We start from the raw sequence: 18,701 nt of genomic DNA on the forward strand, positions 1-18,701 counted from the left end.
ATCCTCCATTCTTTCAAACGTAAAGATTGGCTTGTGACCTAGGCCAATCCTCTTGCAAAACAATACTCGACCACATGTCCCACAATGCTATTCAAATTACAGAGGCTAGACTTGGAAACTCTCTGTCATCCACCATATTCACCAGACCTTGCACCAACTGACTACCACTTCTTCCAGGTTTTGGATCACTTTTTGCAAGGGAAAATATTCAATTCTTAACAAGCTGTGGAAAATGCCTTTTGTGATTTCATAGCCACTTGCTCTCCAGGCTTCTTCACTGCTGGCATAAAAAAAGCTATCATTAAGATGGCAAAACTGTGTCAATAGTTTAGGAGCAAACGTTGATTAATTGTACTGCTTCTTGTTTGAAATATAATAAACTACACTTTTGGTTCGAAATCGGACATTTCATGTTTAATGGCCTAATAAAATGCTCTCTGAATCAATTTCTCATGCATGGAGTGATCTTCCTGTTCCCCAGTTGTAGTGTCTACTCCACTATCTCCACCAGCCCGAGCTGCACTGTCCGTGGGGATGCCAACTCTGCCCTCACTCTTGATCATACTATCTACAGACACGTGTTACTACTGTGAGCTGTTAATATTGGGCTTCAGATAACTGAGGTCCTTGCTGCTCCACATTCTTGACTCCTGACTAAGCCTTCACCAGTTATCCACACTCAAACCCAAGTCAAAAAGGCCTTGTCAGGGTTAGTAAATGACAGCCCAGGGGCCAGATCCAATCACCTGCCTATTTTTAAAAATAAAGTTTTATTGGAACACAGCCATGCCCATTCACTTTTGTATTGTTGAAGGCTGACATTGTTGTTACAATGTTGAGTTGAGTTATGTTGAGTTGAGTTGAGTTACAATGGCAGAGTTGAGTAGTTGTTACAGCGATCATCTGACACCTACAAAGCCTAAAATATCTAATAGGCATCCTCAAACTATGGCCCACAGGCCACATGCGGGTGTTTTTGTCCGTTTGTTTTTTACTTCAAAAATTCCTGTGCAGTGTGCATAGGAATTTGTTCATAGTTTTTTTTTAAACTATAGTCTAGCCTTCCAACGGTCTGAGGGACAGTGAACTGGTCCCCCTGTTTAAAAGTGTGAGGACCCCTGCTACTATCTGGCCCTTTAGAGAAAAAGTTTGCCTGTCCCTGACCTACATGCATAGAGCCAGATAATAATAATTATTGTAATAAAATTCTTATGTGGCATTTACCATATTCCAGGCAGTATTCTAGGTCTTTGCATATGTTAATTTTTTAGTCCTCACTGCAATCCTAAGAGGACGCTATGGCACAAAGAAGGTAAGGTAACACAGCTTAATAAATGGCTAGCCTAGATAGAAAAGGCTTTGGAAAATAGATAGATTATCACAAGGATTACAAAAATGACAAACAGAATCATAATTTGGAAGCTCTAATAGAGCAGCAAACAAATCATCTTGGAAATTGTGAGTATAATTTGATTGTGGAAAGAGGTTATTACTATTATAACCACATTCTGATCAGCTGCCGATTCCTTTTGCGCATGGAATTAGATGAAAAGGTAATGTTTAAGATAATAAAAAAAAAGAAAATCATAATGACAAAATAGAAAAATAGAAATGACCAAAAAAACTTTCCTTAAAAAAGGTGTATTTACTCCAGAACTTCTACATTTAAATGGTAATTTTTGCTTCAAGGTAGTCACCTTGGGATACTCTTCCTTTATAAAAAAAAAAAAAATTCAAAATGGTTTAAAACTTATATTTGGAAATTATCTTCACCTACATAAGAAACCCAATATTTTCAATTTATGGTTCCATTATTATAAAGTTGACTTTAGTGTCAAGTCATATTTTTTATATTACTTAGCTTTATGGTTCACTTTATCCACCACATGTGACCTACAGAGGACTTGCCTTCTTTCAAAAGGTAAATCCACCCCAAAGTAATTTCAATAATAGACTTTCTATAGTCTTGTCTGAAGAGTTCACAGTTGTACACCTGGCACGTGACAGATGTTCAAAAAATAATTGTTAAACAAATTAAAAGTCACCACTTTCTCAAAAGAAGTTCTAAAAATGTTTTAGGAAATGGCAACACTGTTAGGAAATCTCTCTAGGTGACTGCTTCGAAAAAACAACGTGCATTGGGTTCATCAAAGAATTTTGATTTCTGTCTTCAACAAATACTCATTGAGAGCTAGGGCTGGCTATGTAATTTGTGGGTCCCAGTGCAAAATGAAAATGCACGGTCTCTTGTTCAGAAGTCTGGAAAAAAGTGTCTTTCTTTCTTCTGCAATCTCCTTCTCAACCTGTCATTATGTTTTTTATTTGCTATTCAATGTGGTGCTCCCTTGGGCACGTGGATACTTGCAGGGAGAGCATCCTGGCATCCCCACCCCCCTTGCACGCTGCACTGTTACACTGGACTTCATTTACAATACACACATTAGAAAATAAACCATTAAGAAGTACAAGGCAATTGCCGAGCATTAAACTCCAAGTGCACAGCCCCCATCTGAGTGCTCATGAAGCCAGCTCTATTGAGAACCTACTGTGTGCTAGGACTTGAGGGTACTCTGTGAACAAGACAAAGACAGTGCCTCTCTGGTGAACCTTTCTGCCTAACAAGGAGAGCAGAGAAGAAGATAGAAAATTACTCTGCAGTATATAAGGACATAGATAGAAGTACAGGCAAAGCCTGGTAGCTTCAGTCCTGGGATCAAGGAAGGAGTCCCAGGCACAGAAATTGCTAAGGGACACCTGCTGCATAAGGAGGAATAAAACCAGAGGGAACATGCAGATAGAGAAAACAGCATTCTAAGAACCAGGGGTACAGAGCATAGGGCATTCCAGGAACTAACAGAGGCGGGCTAAAGTGGAAACACACATTTCAGGGTTGGCAGGTGGGGGGTGGGGGATTTCTCTATTACGTTAATGAATTCCAGTGTTGTCTGAGGGCAATGGAGAGCCATTTAAAGGGACTGAAGACAGATTGATCAGATTTCTGTTGCTGTAAGATCACTCAAGTAGCAATGGGAAGAAGAAAAGCACCGAAGGGAAAGTTTAGTAAGGAAAGCCTTCAGGGTCAAAGGAGAGGAAGCAGAAATTTGTCTGGGGAAGTACAGGAGGCACTAGAGAGCTAGAGGGGCTCACACTGGGATAAGAAAGATCCAAGATATCAAAGATTGAGCCGTGTAGAATTCATTTCAGTACTTGACTGCTAGATGGGGACCAGATGTATCAAACAGAGCAGGCTGAAGCCGGCATTGATCGAGCTTCTTTGGAAGGACAAGGCCAGATTAGCAGCAGGCTCTCACCACTTATTGTTCTAGAATTGTTACACAGCTCTGAAGCTTGATAATTGTTCTGGAGTCATGACCAACACTTAGTTCCACACCCTTTTTTACAAAAGAACTTACTCTGCAAAGCAAATACAATAACCCTGAGGAAATGTTAACTGAGCAATTCTGTGGATAGACCAGAGGCAAAATATGAAAATACACATTTCATCCCCTTTGAAAAGCACAGAGTATATGCCAGTGTTTAATCTTTAGTCCTGGTGCACACAGAGTAGCATCAAGAGGTGGTAAATATTGGGGAAATAGTATCCTAACACATTCAATTTGCCCTATATCTTTTTGAGCATGCCAAATATTTACTGTATTTTAAGAATTTCCTACCCAGTTTTCCAGGTACAATAAAAGTGAATACATTAAATTAATTTTGCAATCACGAACCTTCAGGCATTTGCTAAGCAGTATGGCAAAGGCTGTGGGGGACAGATGAGACAGTCAGAGGATCAGCAGTCTTAGTATCTGGAAGTCTGTTGGACATGCAGAATCATAGACATGGGTATTTGTGTACACTTAAAGTTTGGGAAACACTGCTCTGAAGATCTCCTTCCTGCCCTTAAATAGGTGATCACTTGAGTTGGAAAAGCCTTAGGAAACCATTGAGGTCAGAATTCAGAGAACTACTAAATAGCATGGTATAAAATATAAGAGCTATAAGATTTAATGTGAGAAGGGCTATCAGCACCATTAGTTTTCATAGGATACCAGAACACTAATTCTATTTTGTGTTGGGTTATAATTAATTGCTTTCATTCCTTCTATGTTGAACACCAATAAAGTCCATCAGGATAAGGAGCATGGCCTACTCGTGTTTGCACCCCTCACAGCACCCTGTACATAGTACATAGAGTACATTAAGATTTGTTAAATAAGTGAATTAATGAAACATTTCCTTTTGTAATATGATCCTGGCTGGTTTTTTTTACAGGTTAAATTTTTTAATGGGATTTTCTTAGTAAAAACATAAAAGGTTTAGGGTCAGGCCAGGCATGGTGGCTCACTCCTGTAATCCCAACACTCTGGGAGGCTGAGGTGGGAGGATCACTTGAGGTCAGGAGTTCAAGACCAGCCTGAGCAAGAGTGAGACCCGTCTCTACTAAAAATAGGAAAAAAATTAGCCAGGCATGGTGGCACATGATTGTAGTCCCAGCTACTTGGGAGGCTGAGGCAGTAGGATTGCTTGAGCCCAGGAGTTTGAGCTCGCTGTGAGCTAGGCTGACACCATAGCACTCTAGCCCGAGCAACAGAGACTCTGTCTCAAAAAAAAAAAAAAAAAGGTTTACAATCAGGACATTTCTTGCTCTAGTCTTTGTTTCACTTATTGGGAGCTGCAAGATTGCTCTTCAGCCAGCTCTCTGTGGGAGGGAGAGTAAAGCTGTCCCCTGACTGCTTAACAGTAATCTGAGTCAAGGATATGAAACAAGCCCTTCAGGAAGTGAGCTGATTAAAATGTTATTTCCTCAGATATGAGGCTAATAAACAAAATTTAGCTAAAGAATCAAAACATGCTAGATTCTTACATTCCCTAAAGTGGTAGAAATAATTGATGTCCTATAATAAAAATAAACGAGGACCATGGGAAAATTTTCTCATTCTTCCCCATCATGTGGTCTCATCTTTCACACTGTCTGAACAATGTGATGTGAAAATTAGCAGAAGAACTTTTCTCTTTTCTTTCCCCTTTTTGTTGGGTGGTAAATACCAGCTGGAGCTTTGTGAGCAGTGAGTAATACACCTGGCAGGGAACCAAGGTAACTGCCACCTGAAAACTTTCCACTCTGCTATTATCTTCCAGTTCAGAAGTCTTGTGGTCCAAATGAATGAATGGAAGAAACTGACTCTGGGTTTTCTCACACAGGACTTTTCCTGTAGCATTGAGTGCCTTGTTAAGCTACTGTCAATTCTCAATTTTGCCCCTGTACCTATTCTGTGCCCAAATGTTTAATCTCAGAATGGTTTCCTCTTATTTCACAGCACATATATCTGAGTTCTTGCCCCTGGCTACAAGTTGGTTTGTTCTCAGGGGATGAAAACTGACTGTAATATCATAACAAGCAAAATATATTTAGGACTTTCTGTATAGCAGAGGCCACAGTGACAGGTTCCTGTTCATATCCTTCAGGTCTCACCTGCAAGCTTCCAACTGACAGTATCTGCGTCTCTATCCCCAAGGCCATTTCCCTAAGCCCAAGAAGACTGCTCTACCTGTGCACAAAGCAGACCTGAGGTTTAGGAGAATGAATATGCCTAGGAACAGCCATTACCAATGACCAATAAGCACTGATGACTGCTAACCCAGTTTCCTCACCCCTAAGTTAATTCTGAAGTGTGTGTTCTATGTTTCACAGTGGGGTTACCCACCTAACAAACATATGATTGGCTGCATTTCCTATCCTTGTACCATTCACCCTGTTACCATACCAATGTTTCCTGCAACTTTCAAATAAACTACTAGTCCTTGAATCTTCGTCTCAGGATCAGCTTCCTGGGGAACCCAAACCAAGATGGTCAACAGGCTGCCAAAAAATTCTTATAGTGGATTCCAAAGCCAAATATACATAATGTCTTGATCAGAGGATGAATAAAAGTTGGCAGTTCATAGATACGCCTGGACTCACATGTGTTAAACCTAAATTCCTTCACTCACAACATCAACATGCATCATATTGCTTTTTCGTGCTCTGAAAGTGTTCTTCTGACTGAATGACCTCTGCTGGTAAATAGTTTAATAGAATGCATTTCTAATCATTTTAATGTGCTTTGAAGGTTACAGCACAAGCCTGTGAATCATGATTCACAGGTGTTCTCCGTAACTCTAATTCTGATGGGCCAAGTGACCTTGGCCATTTTAATGCCTATTTTCAACCAGAATGCACTATGGTCCATGACTGATAAATATAAATTTCATATCTTAGTTTTATATCTTAGTTTTATTTAATTATTTTTTACGATTTTGTCTGTGTTTTCCCTTTTCCCCAAATGCTGATTTATTTTTTTTCTCTATCCTTTTTACTCCAATTTCTCTCTTTGATTATTTCTATCCTGTCTTTGTTCTTTTTATGAAAAAATAATACCCTAGAAAGCAAGTGTAACAGCACCTGATATGTGGAAGGAACTCAGCAAATGTTTCCTGAATTTTTGACTCAGCCTTCTTACAATAAAATAGGGTTTAAACTTGTCTCATAATTCAGTATTTTAAAGATTGTCTCTTTGTAATGGTAAATAATTGTGAGTTTTTCATAAAAATGTATATATTTTTATATATAACCCAGTAAATAAAACAATTCAAAATAAATTACTTCTTTAACTGCAAAAATTATCAGATTAACTTCTTCAAGTAGGCACTCTGAGTCAGCTTCCTTATCTAAACTGTCCTTAAATTGCTACTCTTTACAACATTTCATAAAATCAAACTCCCCAAGAATCAAGAAAAAAGACTTTACAAATATGATGGTCCCTGCTATCTAATTAGCTGTTCATGCTACACCTACAACTACTTTTTGACAATTGAAAAAGTAGATGGAATGTAAACAATACTTATTTTTGTAAAATGAGAGTTTCAAAACTTACCATACCTCAAAATAATCCACCATTGTCCCTAAAGGGCAGCTGTTTCTTTCTCACCATCACAGTGAGGGAAACAGTTCAAATACCCTGGACATTTTTTAGGCCCCCTTGTTAATCACCACACCTCTTCTCATTGACCTGCGTATCATTCTCATTGTTATCCTTGGAGAATTTATCCAAAGCTCTCCTGGTAACTTTTTCCAACTCAGTCAAATTTGGTGTACGGGGTGGGGGACTGTCTGGGACAAGTTTTGAAGAAGAAAACAATGCTACCAATAAATAAATAATTAAAACATAAAAATAGAAAATGAGCCAATGATAAAGTAAAAATGAGAAACAAAAAGGAGAAAAGGTAAAAGAGTTATGTTTCTGAGGGGTGTTCACCATGCCTTTTGTGAAAACTGTTGGCACTGCTTCCTTTAATTGCCGTTTTTTAATTGTTACCTACTCCAACCACTTAGTAGTTACAGTGCTATGGTCTGAATGTTTGTGTACCCCCCAAAATATATATGTTGAAATCCTCCCCCTCAAGGTGATGATATTGGGAGTTGGGGCCTTTTGGGGGGATGTTAAGGTCATGAGGACAGAGCCCTCAAGAATGAAATGAGCATCTTTGTAGAAGAGGCCTGAGATAATCCCCCTACCCTTGCACCATGTGAGCTTACAGTGAAATTACTGAATTCTCTGAACCAAAAAGCAGGCCCTTACTAGATACCAAATTGGTTGGCACCTTAATTTTGGACTCCCAGCCTCCAGAACTATGAGAAATAAATTTCTGTTGTTTATAAGCCACCCAGTGTGTGGTAATTTGTTATAGCAGCTCTAACAGATTAGGACACAGGGTATTACTAATCACTGTCATAAATAGACCTCAAAATATATGGTACTGAAACATAATAAAAGTTTATTTCTTGCTCACACAAGAGGTGGTTGTTTCCAGGTGGTGGTGGCTGTCCTCCATACCAGGCCTCTTTATGTTATGTTAAATTTATCATGTAGCTTCCCTTCCCCAAAGCCTCACTGCCATCAGCATCTAGCCAGTAAAAGAAGAAATAGAACAAAAAGGAGAAATGCTTATTTCTTAAAAGCCTTGGCCCAGAAATGTCACTCTGCACATGTTTCACTGGTTAGAATTCAGTTAGCTGTATTCAGAGTGTCTAAAACTTAGTATCTAAATATAATTCTAATATTTACTAACAGTACCAATATACCAAATTAGGCCCCAGAGTAAAGCATTTGTCTGCTACAAGACAGGGCAAACAGCCTCTTAGGAATGACTGAGTCGGTTTTTTTTATCCCCTTCCTTCTCTAATGAAACAGCCACATTGTTTGGGAAGCCTTCTGAGATCATTATCTGGACACCTCATTGCTCTGACACTACTACTTTGGGCACTAGAATTTCAATCACAAAGATCAGTTAAACTTAACCAGTTCGTTTTCTTAATGTTTTGTTAACACATGAAATAAATTTTTCTTATTAAATGACAGTTAAGGGGAAAAAAATCATTTCTCTTGATCGACACACAAGCAAACAGTGAATCTTTCAACATTCAAGCCAGAGATCATTCGAAGAAGATAAGTTTGTGGTTAATGGTATTCTTTTTGTACTTACTCACTCTTCCAGATCAACAGCAGAGAATAATTGGCCATTCTGAAGATGGCTTCACAAGAGAAGAACTTGCGACCCATACTGTATTTTTTTTAGTTCAAAAAGGACATTCCTAAGGGAGATTATAATATGATCAGGTTTATTATGTGAGTCAAACGAAACTGTCTGTGTAGGAGGCTTTCGCTTTGTAGCCTAAACGGTTAACTCAGGCATGTCTACACATAGAACAGCCAAATAATAGTTAAGAGCTGTCAGTGAACACCACCACACTAGATATTATCAGTGTTTGCCAGTGTCTGCTCATATTTACAAATCACTTTATAATGTTCCTGAGAGTATCTTGCCTCAATTATTTATTTCTAACTAGGCATATAACATGGGTACCAACTATGTAATTAATTTGGAGTTGTTTTTCCTTTAAGGTACTTTAAGCATCAAAATACTTCCTTTTTCACCTAAGCAAAGAAAACAAACAAACAAAAAAATACAAAATTTTACAAACATATACTTTATTTCCACTTTATGGCCAGTTAGGAGAGAGAGGAGCAAATAGGAAGGGAAGAAGGAAGAGGTGGGAGGCAAGGGTGAGAAATGGAGACAGGGATAGAAGGGTGAGTAGACATAAGAAGGGAAAGAAAAACACGAATGGCCAAGGAATGAGATGGGGGTGAGGAAGCAGAGGAGAGAATGAGAAAGAAAATAGAGGAAAAGAAAGAACCGTAGACTTTTTTCCTGGAGAAAAAGTAAGAGACATTTGGATAAAATGAAGAGCAAACCTACCTACTAAGAAAGAGAATTGGGGGAAAGATTTTCTGCGGCACTGTAGCCATTATGATCAGAGCAAGGCTAAGGAGGAATGCGTATAAGACCGTTTATCTGTGGTTTAGGTTTCCTGCCTTTGCTGTAGACTTTATGAAGAGCCATGTTTCTCCAGCCAGAAAGACAATCTTGCTGGAGTGACTTCTTACAATTCATTTTTTAATGAATTTTGTAGATTTTTAGAGATATAGTTTACATACCATAAAATTCACCCTTTTAAAGTGTACAGTTCAGGTGTTTTGACAAATGTGCAAGGTTATGCAATCATCAGCACTAATTAATTCAAAAATATTTTCATCACCTCTAGGAAATCACATATGCATTTGCAGTAACAACCCATCCCCTCCTCCCTCGAACACCTGCAAACCAAGAATCTCCTTTTTGTCCCTATAGATTTGTATATTCTGAAAATTTCATAGAAGTAAAATCATATAATATGCGGCCTTTTGTGTGTGCCTTCTTTCATTTATCATAATATTTTTAAGGTTAATCCATGTTATAGCATGTATCAGTATTTTGTTCCTTTTTATAACTGAATAATATTCCATTGTATAAACATGCAGAATTTTGTTTTTTATCACTTCATGGACATTTGAGTTGTTTCCACTTTTTGGCTATTATAATGTTGCTGAACATTCCTGTACACGTTTTTGAGTGAATGTGTGTTTTCAAGTTTGGGGGGTATGTGCCCAGGAGTGGAATTGTGGGGTCATATGGTAACTCTATGTTTAACCTTTTAAGGAACTGCCAGACTGTTTTCCAAAGCAGCTGCCCCATTTGACATCCATACCAGCAATCTATGAGTATTCCAAATCCTGCACAACCTCACCAACACTCATTATTGTCCAATTCTTTGGTTACAGCCATCCTGCTGGGTATGAAGTGGTTCAGTCACTGTGGTTTTGATTTGCATTTCTCTAATGACTAATGATATTGAGCATCTTTTCATATGCTTATTGACCATTTGTATATCTTCTTAGAAAGATATCTAATCAAAACCTTGACCCAGTGCTCACTTTGGCAGCATATATCTTAAAACCTTGACCTATTTTTTTAATTGGGTTATTTGCCTTTGTATTGTTGACTTGCAAGTGTTCTTTGTATATTCAGGATACTAGATTGTAAGGGAAGAAAAACACTTTTTCTCTACTTTCTTAGTAGCAAATTATACTGATGAAAGATGATTAATAAGAGAAAAGGTTTATTTCACGTGCACTGGGAACTTTTCAGAAATGAATTGCAAACTTAATACTATATATATCATTTATATTTCCATTTAACAAAGGTAAATAAATTGTGGAGAAGTGACAAGATGAAGGAAAAGAGGCTTGGGCTTCTAGGGGTGATAAATTAAAAGAAAAGGGAAACTAATAGAAAACAAGGTTTATTTTATTAATAGTAAGGTTTATTATGCAGATTTAAGTAGGTGCCATCTCCAGTGATAAGAGTAGTTTCTTTTTCCTGATATGTGAGAGACACTTTGACAAAGGGACATTTATTCCCTATTTTTAGGCAGAAAAGGGAGGGCAGAGAGCTCCTCCTATGTTTGCTGTTTCTTAATTGCCTTCAGCTGAGAATAATGCTTATGCCAAAGTGGCATACTCCGGAGTAACTTATTCTGATCCTCTCCAGCCCTTATCAGACATATAATTTGCAAATATTTTCTCCCATCTTGTGGGTTGTATTTTCACTTTCATAATGTACAAAAGTTTTAAATTTTTATGAAGTCCAATTTATCTATTTTTTCTTTGGTGGATTATGCTTTAGGTGTTTTACCTAAGAAACCATTGCTTAATCCGGTGTCATGAAGATTTATACCTATGCATCCTCTAAGAGTTTCATAGATTTATTTCTTACATTTTGGTATGTAATCCATTTTAAATTAATTTTTCATATGGTCTGAGATAGGTGTCCAATTTTATTCCTTTGCCTGTGGATACCAGTTGTCCCAACACCATTTGAACTAGACTATCCTTTCGCCATTGAATTTTCTTGGCACCCTTGTCAAAGATCATTTGACCACTGATGTGAGAGTTTATTTTTGGACTCTCAATTCTATTCTATTGATTTACATGTCTATTCTTTTAGTATTCTTTTTTTTTCTTTCTTCCTTTTTTTTTTTTTTTTTTGAAAGAGAATCTCACTCTGTCACCCAGGCCAGAGTACAGTGGTGTTATCATAGCTCACTGCAACCTCAAACTTTTGGGCTTATGCGATACTCCTGCATCAGCCTACCCAGTAGGTAGGCCTACAGGTGCATGCCACCACACCTGGCTAATTTTTCTGTTTTTTGTAGAGATAGGGTTTTGCTCTTGTTCAGGCTACTCTTGAATTCCTGGCCATAAGCAATCCTACTGCCTCGGCCTCCCAAAAGGATTATATGTGTAACCACTGCACCTAGCCTATATGTCTATTCTTACGTTAGTACCAAACTGTCTTGATTACTGTAACATTGTAGTGACATTTGAAATCAAGACATGAATCCTCCAAGTTTGTTCTTTTTCAAGATTGTTTTGGCTATTCTGGTTCCCTTTTGAATTTCTATGTGAATTTTTAGATGAACTTGTCAATATTTGCAAAGAAGCCAGCTGGGAATTTGATAGGGATCACATTGAATCTTTAGATCAATGTAGGAAGTATTGCCATTTTAACAATATTAAATCTTCTGATTCATGAACATGAAATATCTTTCTATTTATTTAAATCTTCTTAAATTTATTTCAACATGTTTTATAATTTTGAGAGTATATGTTTTGCACGACTTAGTTTATTCCTAAGTGTCTTATTCTTTTTATGCTACTGTAAGTAGAATTGCTTTCTTAGTTTCATGTTCAGATGACTTATAGAAATACAGTTGATTTTTATATATTGATCTTTTTGTCCTCAAAACTTGCTGAACTCATTTATTTGCTCTAACAGTTTTTTGTGGATTCTCTAGAACTCTCCATATTTCATGTATGTATGCAAATAGGGATAATTTTAGTCCTTCCTTTCCAATCTGGATGCCTTTTAGCTCTTTTTCTTGCCTAATCACCTTGGTTAGAATCTCTAGGACAATGTTACATAGAAATGACAAGAATGGATATCCTTCTCTTGTTCTTGATCTTAAGGGGAAAGCATTCAGTCCTTTTTCATTAAGTATGGTGGTAGCTGTGGATTGTTTGTTGATGACCTTTATCAGGTCGAGGAAGATACTTTTCTTGTGTATTTTGTTGAGTCTTTTTATTAAGAAAGGGTATGGATTTTGTCAAAATTTTTTTGCATCTATTGATATTATCATATGGTTTTGTTTTTTATTCTATTAATATTCCTATGGTATATTATATTCATTTATTTTGTATGTTGAACCAACCTTATATTCCTGTGATAAACCTCACTTAATTATGGTCCATAATCCTTTTTATGTAGAGTTTGCTAGTATTGCTAATATGTGGTATTGGAGTAATACTGACCTCATAAAATCCATAGGAAAGTATTCACTTATATTTTTTGAAAGATTTTTGTGAAGGATTGGTGTTAATTGCTCTTTAATATTTGATATAATTCTTTAGTGAAGTCATCTTGTCTACGCTATTATTTGTAGAAAAGTTTTTGATTATTATTTTTTTTTTATTTTGGCATATTATGGGGGTACAGATTTTAAGGTTTCAATAAATGCCCATTTCCCCCCCTCCCCCCAAAAGTCTGAGTCTCCATCATGACCATCCCCCAGATGGTGCACATCTCACTCCTTATGTATGTATATACCCGCCCCCCTCCCCCCTCCCACCTCCCCAATACCCTATTACTGTAGCACCTATGTGTCCACTTAGGTGCTACTCAGTTAATACCAGTTTGCTGGAGAATATATCTGGTGCTTGTTTTTCCATTCTTGGGATACTTCACTTAGTAGAATGGGTTCCAGCTCTAACCAGGAAAATATAAGATGTGCTATATCACCATTGTTTCTTAGAGCTGAATAGTACTCCATGGTATACTAGTTGGATGGGAGTTTTTGATTATTAATCAATCTTTCTATTAATACTTGCTGTAGGCTGGGTGTGGTGGCTCACGCCTGTAATCCTAGCACTCTGGGAGGCTGATGCAGGCGGATTGCTCAAGTTCAGGAGTTCGAAACCAGCCTGAGCAAGAGCAAGACCTGTCTCTACTATAAATAGAAAGAAATTAATTGGCCAACTAATATGTATATAAAAAATTAGCCGGGCATGGTGGCGCATGCCTGTAGTTCAGCTACTTGGGAGGCTGAGGCAGGAGGATCGCTTGAGCCCAGGAGTTTGAGGTTGCCGTGAGCAAGGCTGACACCACCGTTCTCACTCTAGCCTGGGCAACAAAGCGAGACTCTGTCTCAAAATAAATAAATAAATACTTGCTGTAGTTCTTTTCAGATGCTATTCATTTTTTAATCAGTTTGAATCATATTCTAGGAATGTGTCTGTTTCATTTCATTTGTTGGCATACAATAGTATGCCAACTATTTATATTTATAGTATTTATAATATTATAGTATACTATAATATTTATAGTATTCTTTCGTGGTCCTTTTTATTTCTGTAAGGTTCATAGTACTATCACCTATTCCTGGTTTTAGTACTTGTAAGTCTTTTCTCTCTCTCTCTCTCTCTCTCTCTCTGTATGTCTAGCTAAATGTTGTCAATTTTGTCATTCTTTTCGAAGAACCAACTTCTGGTTTTGTTGATTTTCTCCATTTTTCTTGTATTTTCTATTTTATTTAATTCTGCTGTGATTGTTATTATTTTCTTCCTTTTGTTTGCTTGCTTTAGGTTTAGTTTGCTCTTCTTTTTCTATTATCTTAAGGTACAAGGGTAGGGTTTTGATTTGAGATCTTTACTCTTTTTGAATGTAGACATTTAGAGTTATAATTTCCCTCTAAGCACCACTTTAGCTGTATCCCAAGTTATGGTACGTTGTGTTTTCACTTTCACTTACCTCAATGTATTTCTAATTTTTCATGTGATTTCTTCTTTGACCCATTAGTTATTTAGGAATGTGCTGTTTAATTTTCAATATGCATGAATTCCCCAAAATTTTTTCTATTATTGATTTATAATTTTATTTTATTGTAGTCAGAGAATGTACTTTGTATGGTTTGACTCCTTTAAAAATTTTTTTAGACTTCTTTTATGGCCCGACATATGGACTGTCCTGGAGAATATTCCATTTTCACTTGAGAATATATATTCTGTCTTTGTTGGTTGTTCTATAAATGGCTTTTATGTTAAGTTGGTTTATACTGTTGTTCATATCTTCTATTTCCTTGGTCACCTTTTGACTAGTTGTTCTATCCATTATAAAAAATGCAGTATTGGTCAGGTGCGGTGGCTCACGCCTGTAATCCTAGCACTTTGGGAGCCCGAGGCGAGAGGATCGCTCAAAGTTAGGAGTTTGATACCAGCCTGAGCAAAAGCGAGACCCCATCTCTACTAAAAACATAGAAAGAAATTAATTGGCCAACTAAAAAATATATATATAGAAAAAATTAGCCAGCATGGTGGCACATACCTGTAGGCCCAGATACTTGGGAGGCTGAGGCAGAAAGAGCTAGGCTGACTCCACGGCACTCTAGCCCAGGCAACAGAGTGAGACTCTGTCTCAAAATAAAATAAAATAAAATAAAATAAAAGTGCAGTATTGACATCTCCAATTATTAACTTTCCATTTTTACTTTAAATTCTGACTTTTTTTTGTTTCATGAATTTTAGGACTTTCATGTCAGATGCATACAAGTATATTGTTATATCTTCTTGATGCTTTGACAATTTTATACTAAGTTTTAGACTATAAAATCGATATAAAAATCTTCTTTTTTAGCTCTCTGGGAGGCCGAGGCGGGCGGATTGCTAGAGGTCAGGAGTTCAAAACCAGCCTGAGCAAGAGCAATCTTCTTTTTTATCTCTAGTAACAATTCTTGTCTTTTTTTTTTTTTTTTTTTTTTTTTTTTTTGAGACAGAGTCTCACTTTGTTGTCCAGGCTAGAGTGAGTGCCGTGGCGTCAGCCTAGCTCACAGCAACCTCAAACTCCTGGGCTCAAGCGATCCTCCTGCCTCAGCCTCCCGAGTAGCTGGGACTACAGGCATGCGCCACCATGCCCGGCTAATTTTTTATATATATATATCAGTTGGCCAATTAATTTCTTTCTATTTATAGTAGAGACAGGGTCTCGCTCTTGCTCAGGCTGGTTTTGAACTCCTGGCCTTGAGCAATCCGCCCGCCTCGGCCTCCCAAGAGCTAGGATTACAGGCGTGAGCCACAGCGCCCGGCCACAATTCTTGTCTTGAGGACAATTTTGTCTGATATTATCATAGCCACTCTAGCTCGCCTTTGACTGCTATTTGCTTGGTATATTTATTTTTATCCTCTGGCTTTCAAGTTATTTGTATCTTGTATATAAAATGTTTTACATATAAGCAGCATGTCATTAAATAATTTTTAAATCCATTCTATCAATCTCTGCTTATTAAATGAAATAAGTGATTAATAATATACATTTAATATGATTACTATTAATAATAAGGTAGGATTTACATATGCCATTTTGCCATTTGTTTTCTATATGTTTTGTATCATTTTTCCTTCTCTTCCTCCATACCTGCCTTCTTTTGTGTTAATATCAGGTTTTCCAACTATGAGTAATGCTAATTTTGGTCATTTGACAACCAAGAAATATCAGCTACTCTGAGGCTATTTGGGTGACTTTTTTTTTTTTAACGAAACATAGTCTTGCTCTCTCTCTCAGACTGGAGTGCAGTGTCATGATCATATCTCACCACAACCTCCAACTCCTGGGCTCAAGGCGTCCTCCTGACTCAGCCTCCCAAGTAGCTGGGACCACAGACATGTGCCACTACCCCTGGCTATTTTTTTTTTTTTAATTTTTTGTAGAAGCAGGGTCTCACTGTGTTGCCTAGACTGGTCTCATATCCAGATGACTTTAAATCTTATTGAGATATTGATTATTCTTTACTATTCCAAAAAAGACAAACCCCGAGAAAGATTTCAGGAGGATATGGTTTAGGGTTTAGTCACTGCTTACTTGGAAAATTCAACATATCATCAGTGACAATAAAATATTTTTTAAAGTTTTTTGTGTTAAATCCTTTCATTATTTATTAACACAAGTTACTAAGTATCTTTTATATGCCAGGCAATTATATAGGCACAGGACAACAACAGTAAATAAGATAGACCAGGTCCCCACCCTTATGAAGCTTGAGTTCTAGTGGAAGAGACAACTAATAAATATGTGAACAAGCGTATTCTAAAATATGTAGAAAGACAAGAGCTAGAAAGATAATAAGGCAAGGGAAAAAGTGTAGAGCATACTGGAAGGGCTATCTTAGATTGGAGGGCTAAGAGAAGTGCTCTCTGAGGAAGTGACATTTGAGCAGACACCTAAATGAAGAGAAAGTTCAAGTCGTACATATCTGCTACTTATGTACAGTGTTTGAAGTAGAGAAAATAGTAACTGCAAAGACCCTCAGACAGAGGTATACTTGGCATGTTTGCAGAACAGCAAGGATTCCCACGTGACTGGGTAGGAATAAGCAAAGACTGCAAGCGAAGTAGCCAGTGATCATATAGCCATGATTTTATAGGCTTTTAGGTTTCATTTCAAGCCATTAGAACGTTGTGAGCAAGGGAATAACATTGTTAGTTTTACATTTTAAAAGGACCACTCTGGGGTTTGTATGGACAACAACCTGTAGGAGAGCATGACTGGAAGTTAGAAGACCAATCTAGTGGGCACACCCTAAGCTGACCACCTATGAGTTATGTCCTTGTATAGCACTCTCCTCTGAGTACAGGTAGAACCTGTGACTTGCCTGTCATATAAACAGAATATGGCACAGATGATGGGATGGCATTCTCATGATTATGTTATATTACACAAGACCTCAGCTTAGCAGACTGAAGTGTGAGAGGTTCTGCTGGTTATGTTGAAGAAGCAAACCTCCATATCGTGAACTGCCTATGGGGAGGGCCACTTGTCAAGGAACTATGGGAGACCTCTAGGACCTATGGAGCTCCCAGCCGAGAGGCAGTAAGAAGCTGGGCCCCTGGTTATACAACCACAAGGAATTGAGTTTTACCGACACTTTGAGTCTTCCTTAGTCAAACCTCCAGATAAGAATACAGCCTGCCAATGTCTTGATTACAGACTGTGAGACTCTGAACCAGGCATCTGGTGAAGCCGTTTCCAGGCTCCTGACCCTTGGAAGCTGTCAGATAGTAAATATGTGTGGTTTTATGCCATTAAGTTTTTTATAATTTATTGCACAGCAACAGAAAACCAATACAACCAATTAGGATGTTTTTGTAGCCGTCCATGCAAGAGTTGATGGTGACTTGGACTACTAGCCTGGTCCAAGTAGCCATGGAGATGGGGCCTGATTTGGGATATGTTTTGAACACAGAGGTAATAGAGTTTACTAATAGCTTTTGCCAAAAGCTTGGGAATGGTGTGTGCAAGAAAGAGAAGAGTCCAAGATAAATCCAAAAATGGCTCCATATATACAAATATCTAGCTCCAAAAATTCAACTGATTTATATTTTGCTCATCTTAAACATCGGATCTGGTTGAACCCTGCGGATATGCTGTAGCACCTGTTTGAGGAATGTGCTTGACCCTTTTCTAAGCCAGGCTAGTTCTACTTACACTGCAAGTTTCAAATGAAATGTTTCTCTTTTCTGAAGCCTCTCCCAAGAAGGGTGGCTGTTTAACTCCTTGCTTCCTACCATGTTGTTCAAAAATTTCTTACTGCATTTGTCTCATGAACTATAATTTAAATGCTCTGTCTCCTCCACATGGCCACTAGCTCATATTTTTCATCTTTATATTCCCAGAGCCTAGAACGCAGTCTGGGATATCTAGGAAATATTCAAATGTTCGCTGAATGAATAATTGCAGTCATTTTGAAAAAAATTTGAAGTCATCAGATAAACTGTATTATACCTGAATCTGTCCTCCCATATCAACATAGTTCATCTCACTATATGATCAACTAAAGCATACAAGATGTGTATTCATATATTACCTGTGTAATAAGTAGACTGCAATATGCTCATTTGATAGCATTAGCTCCATAAATAATATCACTTACAATATACACACTGTGTATATGTATAGGTGTGTGTGTGTGAGAGAGAGAGAGAGAGAGATTGAGAGAGAGAGAGAATCAGACAGAGAGGATTCTATAAGCTAAATTTTTTAAAATCCAGTTTGAGTTGTAGATCCAGCATTTATTTCCTTTATTTATTGCTTTCTAGCCTTGTAAAAGGCTAAAAGTAAAGTTTTTGAAAAGGCTGTTGGGATTATATTTCAACTACTACAGAATATGAGAA

Source organism: Microcebus murinus, chromosome 1, assembly GCF_040939455.1.
Source record: "Microcebus murinus isolate Inina chromosome 1, M.murinus_Inina_mat1.0, whole genome shotgun sequence".
Lineage (NCBI taxonomy): Eukaryota > Metazoa > Chordata > Mammalia > Primates > Cheirogaleidae > Microcebus > Microcebus murinus.